The following is a 6666-nucleotide window of genomic DNA, read 5'->3' as shown; positions in this document are numbered from 1 at the left end:
CGAACCCGCCACCTTAGGTGTACGTGGCTGGCGCCTTAGCCGGTTGAGCTATAGGCGCCGAGCCATCACTACCATTTTAATAAAAGCTTAATACAACCCACACTTCTGTTGATACTCAGATAATAAGATAGATGACCTGTGTACAAGTTGGAAGTGTCCTTGTTTTGCTGGATGCAGCTATGGGGAAGTGACACTTGCTTTTTATATAACATACTAGAACTCACACATCCAAACAAAAGCTATACTTACAAGCAGTGACAGCATACTCCAAAAATATAGCTATTGCTCAAAACATCTGTGCAATACCTTCAGTCTGTATTTAAAAGCCTCATTGTTTTATTTATTGCTCATTTTTTTTACCAAAAAAAATCCCAAACTATTTAACCTTTTTGTCACACTTGGCACCCAAACACTTTTGACAACCCTAAGAAAGCAAACCCACTCACAGGTGGTGCTGGGCTGGCAGGTGCAGAGGCAGGATTTGGTACTTGCCTACAAGATGAGGTGGATTCATGTGGACACAGAGAGAAAGGGACGAGGACACATGGCAACAACACCCCAGCCAGAGACAGAGTCACAAAGCTAGTACAGCACCTGGGCCTGTGACAGACCTCAGAGCCATCCAGGAGGGAGCAGGTAGGTGTGTTGGTAGGCACTAGGGAGCATGGCTCAAGGCACCAGGCAGTTTATACTAGAGAGCAAAAGGCTGAGGGCAGAGGCTTCAGGAAGTTGGGGGGACAGCAGTGTGTCTTGTTGCCTGAGGGCTTCACCCAGAGACAAGATGGGCCCCATACATGGGGCTATGGCAGTGAAAAGTTCCACCTCCAACCCCTGCTTTTCCCATGGCTGTTTCTGAACACTGTTCCCCTTCAAGGTGTCCCCTCCCAGAAGAGTGACTCACTACTTGGGTCACACGCAATAAGAGCATGTCTGTGGCCATAAACCCAGCAGCTTCCTCAAGAGGAGACTCATTCTGAAGGAAGAGCTCTGCTCACAGGCCTGGCTTACTGCCTTCTGAGCCAGCCACGAATCTGTCCCCTCCATGGAACTTGAGCAGCAGTACAGGCTCTCATGGGGAAGAAAGTACCAAGATCTAACTTTGCTAGGGCCACAAAGGGACACAGTCTTGGGAGGCTTAATAGAGGAAATACTAAATCAATGAAACCTCATTTCCAAGTTCGGTTTAGCAGCAGAATCCATTAACCTTATATTCACCCTCTCTATTCCTCTCCTCCTGGGAAGGGGTTCAAAGGCATGATAACGTATCCTCAGGGTCAGTGCATTCTATTCAATTACTGGGATACTGAGTTTTCAAGCTGAAAGATAGATACTCATTTTGATTATAAAGAATCAACCCAAAAAGAGCATGTCTTTTCATTTTGCTGGAAATGCCACACAGACACGACCAATGAGGAAGTAAGGCTGACAAAGGGGCTCACATCAGTTCTTATTTTTCTCTTCATAAAAGAATTCCCAGCAAATCAGGAACAGAGTTAGATATGATTGCCCCTGGAACTGAAGCCACTCAACTCAGCTCTGTCCCCAGGCTAGAGAAAAACAAAGTTCAATCTCATTTCTTTTGTCACGCAAATTATCAAAATCTAAAATAAAACCTGGTGCAGCAGCAAGAACGTAATACTTCAGGGAGCAATGGGCAAGTCCTTCCCACCAGCTAGCCAGCCCTCAGGATGGATAAGGATCGAAACATCAGTGGTTGCACCCTGGTTGCAAAGTGCTGACCTCGGTGGTGATAACGGCTGATGTGTGGGCAAGGGCTGGACAAGGCAAGGCAGGCCTGAGCTGGGGCAATCAGATGCAGCTCCCATTAAACCTTCCGTGTGAGAGCAGGGTATCATCCTGGTACTGTCACTATGGCATTTTTCTCCATTTAGGAAAATCTGCCTCTGTTGTAGGACCCAAGCTAGAATGCCCAAGTGCTCAACCCTGACAGCAGGGATAGTACTCGTGAGCATGGTTTTTCTGTCCACTTGCCCTCCCATGTGGTCTGAACCCTAAGGCAGTCCTGTTTGGAGGAGTCTCACAACCCCGTGGCTTGGCTGCTGCTTTCTATACTTTGAAGTTAAATATAGTGCCTTCAGAAGCAGAGGACACCAGAAGGCAAAAGAGGGCTTGTTTTAGCATTTTGCATTTAGCAACATCCTCTTGGCAAGAATGGAGAAGAAAACAGCCAAATTATCTACCTCCCCAACAGTCAAAAGTGTGAGCAGTTGCCCAGAGGGGCCAGCACAGAGGAATGGCACTGGGGGGCTTCATGCTAGCTGCAGAGGGAGAAGGAAAAGGAGTTGAGGTGAGTAGGAAGGTCATCAGATAATATGCCCCAATAATATGAAATGAACCTTCTGGGTTTCTATATGCTAGGGAGCCAGACTGGCAGCTACAAGCTAGGTGGGAAGAAACACCAGTCCCCAAATTCTACACAGAACCCTTCTTTCCTCTGCTTCAGAACCCTAATGTACTTTGTGAATGTTAATTGCAGATGCTCCCTCTTCCTAGGGAGTGGCCAAGGACTGAGCTGTCCCCACTCCATCCTCACCACTCTTACAAGGAAGAGAACAAGGCCAGGAGAAGGTACAGAAAGTGCCATCTAGCCAGACTACTTGTGAGGAAGCTCTTTCTGTAACTTTAAAGCAGATTAAAACCACATGGCCCCAATGCCATTGACTTAAGACCCACAAAGGCCTGAGATGTGCCATGCACCATCCTTGGAGCTAAGGAAAGGGAAATGGTTAAGACCCTATTGTTAACAATGAGGTGTTTATGATGGAGGAAGCAGGCAGACCTCAGTGCCTTGTGGTCCAACCTGAACTGCCACCAAGGACAACCACAGCATCCTGGGCACTCTGAAGCTTTTACTTCATTGCCAAAGGGCTGTGGAGGAAATTAACGGCACCCCACTGTGCTGTGACAGTCAGCTACCTCTGTAAGCAATGTAGGACAAAGAGAGCCAGAGACAACCAGACTGTAGACTCCTGGAGGAAACTACTCCCCACTAGAACAGAGTACTGGGCGGGATGCGGATGAACTGGGTAAAGCACTTCCCAGCCTTGGCTACATATCAGAATCACTCAGGTAGCTTTTAAATATATTAATGCCTCAGTCCCTCCCATGCGATTCAAATCAGAATCTCTAGAACAGTGGAGTTGTTTTTGGAGACGAAGGCTCACTTTTGCCCTGGGTAGAATGCCATGGCATCATAGCTTACAGCAACCTCAAACTCTTGGGTTCAAGTGATTCTCTTGCTTCAGCCTCTTAAGTAACTGGAACTATAAGCACCCAGTATTTTTAGAGACAGAATCTTGCTCTGGCTCAGGCTGGTCTTGAACCTGTGAACTCAGGCAATCCACCTACCTTTCCCTCCCAGAGTGTTAGGATTATAGGCATGAGCTGCTACCTAGATCCTAGAACAGTGTTTTTTAACCTTTTTTTTTTTTTTAATCTCATAACACACTTAAACCTATAGTTAAACTTGGGGGCACACTTACATTGATTAAAAAAAAAGTAATAAAAAGAATATATTTACCATGCTTTGAATTTCTTTTGAAAATAATTTAATTAATGATTTTTTTTTTTTTTTTTTGAGACAGAGTCTCACTATGTCACCCTCAGTAGAATGCTGGGGCATTGCAGCTCACAGCAACCTCAAACTCTTGGGCTCCAATGATTCTCTTTCCTCAGCCTCCCAAGTAGCTGGGACTATACGCGCCTGCCACAATGCCCAGCTATTTTGTTGTTGTTGTTGTTGTTGTTTAGCGGGCCTGGACCAGGTCTGAACCCACCAGTCCCAATGCATGTGGCTGGTGCCCTAACCTCTGAGCTATGGATGCCAACCCTAATTAACAATCTTTAAAAATTTTCATGGCATACCTGAGACCCTCTCACGGTACACCAGGATGCCATGACACACTGGTTGAAAATCACTGCTCTAGGGCATGAGGCTCATCAGGTATTGGTATGTTCTGAAATCTCCCCAGGTAATTCTGATGTGCTGTGAGGGCTGAGAACCACTAATGTAGAGGAAGGACGCTCACAGCCATTAAAGCTGGACAGTGGAGACACGGTGGAAGTCAAGACAGGCCTAGTCCCTGTCCTGGTGGAGCTCACAGCCCAGAGGGGCAGGGAGCCAAGTGACCCTAGTTCTCATCCTGGCTCTGGCACTAACAGTCCTGAGCTCTTGGACCTTTCCCTTTTCTTCTCCAGGCCCTAGTCTCCTGCCCAATGAGAGTATAGGCCTGAATGATCTGTGATCCCACCCTGCTACTCCTCCAACCTAACAGTCTGTTGGTTTATATATAATTTTTCTTTCTTTTTTCGTGATCTTTCTTTATTGTAGTAAAATACATGTAACATAAAATTTACTATTTTAACCATTTTACAGCATGTGGTTTGGTGTTGTTAAGTACATTCACACTGCTCCGCCCATCTCCAGGACTCTTCATCTTCCCCAACTGAAGCTCTCCCCCGGCTCCTCTCCCCAGCTGCTGGCAGCCACCATTCTATTTTCTATCTCTAGGAGCCTCAGATAAAAGGAATCATAAGTACTTAACCTTTTGTGGCTGGCTTATTTCATTTAGCATAAGGTCCTCAAGTTTCAGCCATGTTGTGACATGTGGCAGGATTTCCTTCCTTTTTAAGGCTGAATAATATTCCCTTGTAGGGATAGACCATATTTTCCTTGTTCATTCATCTGTTGATGGATACTTGGGTTGTTTTTACCCCTTTGCTATTGTGAATAATGCTGCTATCAACATGGGTTTATAAATATCTCCTTAAGACCTTCAGTTCTTTTGGTCATATACACAGAAGTGGAATTGCTGGATCTTATGGGAATTCTAGGTTTAATTTATTAGGAAGCACTATAATGTTTTCCATAGCAGCCATACCATTTTACATTCTCACAAGAGTTCCAATTTTTCCATATCCTCACCAACATTTGTTATTTTCTGGGTCTTTTTTGATAATGTGGGTTTTTTTGTTTGTTCATTTATTTGTTTGTTTGTTTGTAGAGATAGAGTCTCGCTTTGTCACCCTTGGTACAAGGTCACCCTTGGTAGAGTGCCATGGCATCACAGCAACCTCCAGCTCTTGGGCTTAGGTGATTCTCTTGCCTCAGCCTCCCAAATTAGCTGGGACTATAGGCGCCTGCCACAACGCCCAGTTATTTTTTTGTTGCAGTTTTGCCAGGGCCAGGTTTGAACCCACCACCCTTGGTATATGGGGCTGTGTTCAAAAGATCCTTCTGTCTCAGTCTTATAAGTAGCTGGGACCATGCCTGGCCAATTTTTCTATTTTTAGTGGAGATGGGGTCTTGATCTTGCTCAGGCTGGTCTCCAACTCCTGAGTTCAGGTGATCCTCCACTCTCGGCCTCCTAGAGGGCTAGGATTAGAGGTATACTACTCACTGAGCCATAGGCACTGCCCTGATAGTGTGGTTTGATTTGCACCCCTGAATGCTTAGTGATGCCAAACATCGTTTTATATATATATATATATTTATTTATTTTTATTTTTTTTTATTTTGGAGACAGAGCCTCAAGCTGTCTCCCTGGGTAGACTGCTGTGCCATCACAGCTCACAGCATACTCCAGCTCCTAGGCTTAAGCGATCTCTTGCCTCAGCCTCCTAAGTCGCTGAGACCACAGGCGCCCACCACAATGCCTGGCCATTTTTTGGTTGTAGTTGTCATTATTATTTGGCAGACCCAGGATGGATTCAAACACACCAGCTCTGGTGTATATGGCTGGTGCCTTAGCAGCTTGAGCTACAGCCACCAAGCTTGTTTTATATATTTGTTAGCCATTTGTATACCTTCTTTGAAGAAATGTCTGAGTCCTTACCCCATATTTTAACTGGATAGTTTTGGTTCTTTTTTGTTGTTGCTGTTGAAGTATAGGAGTCCTTTACATATTCTAGGTATTAACCCCTTATCATATGTATGATTTACAAATATTTTCTTCCATACTTTTGAATGTTTTTATTCTGTTGATTATGTCCTTTGATGCACAGAAGTTTTTAATGTTGTTGTAGTTAAACTTTTTCTTTTAGTTGGGTGTGGTGGCTCATACCTCTAATCCTAGCACTCTAGGAGGCCGAGAGTGGAGGATCACCTGAACTCAGGAGTTGGAGACCAGCCTGAGCAAGATCAAGACCCCATCTCCACTAAAAATAGAAAAATTGGCCAGGCATGGTCCCAGCTACTTATAAGACTGAGACAGAAGGATCTTTTGAACACAGGAGTTTGAAGTTGTTGTGTGTATAAGCGAGGCTGACACCATGGCACTCTAACCTGAGTGACAGAGGTTTCAACACTCTGTCTTGAAAAAAAATTTTTTCTTCTTTTATTGCTTATATTTTTGGTGTTACAGCCGTGAGATATTTGCTAAATCCAATTTCATGAAGCTTTCCCCCATATTTTCTTCTAAGGGTTTTATAGTTTTATTTCTTAATTTATATCTTTGATCCATTTGGAGTTAATTTTTATATTGGGTATAAGAACTTCATTCTTTTGCATATGAAGACTCAGTTTTCAGCATAATTTGTTGAAAAGATTGTCCTTTCCTCACTGAATGGTCAGAAAGTTGTTTTGTGGATGAAAGAAAATAAGCAACCTGGCTCGGTGCCTGTAGCTTAAGTGGCTAGGGTGCCAGC

General features: G+C 44.4%; 1 protein-coding gene across 3 annotated transcripts in view; it reads left to right on the top strand.

Moving 5' to 3' along the window:
• TOM1L2 (target of myb1 like 2 membrane trafficking protein) overlaps positions 1-6666 on the top strand; it is a 137519-nt gene that overhangs the window by 61267 nt on the left and 69586 nt on the right. The gene's annotated exons all lie outside the window — the stretch shown is intronic.

The sequence above is a fragment of the Otolemur garnettii genome, unplaced genomic scaffold (genome assembly GCF_000181295.1).
Source record: "Otolemur garnettii isolate 467f Iridium unplaced genomic scaffold, OtoGar3 scaffold00046, whole genome shotgun sequence".
In the NCBI taxonomy this organism is placed as follows: domain Eukaryota; kingdom Metazoa; phylum Chordata; class Mammalia; order Primates; family Galagidae; genus Otolemur; species Otolemur garnettii.
Note: the sequence above shows the minus strand (reverse complement) of the source record. Positions and strands in the feature narration are given on the sequence as shown.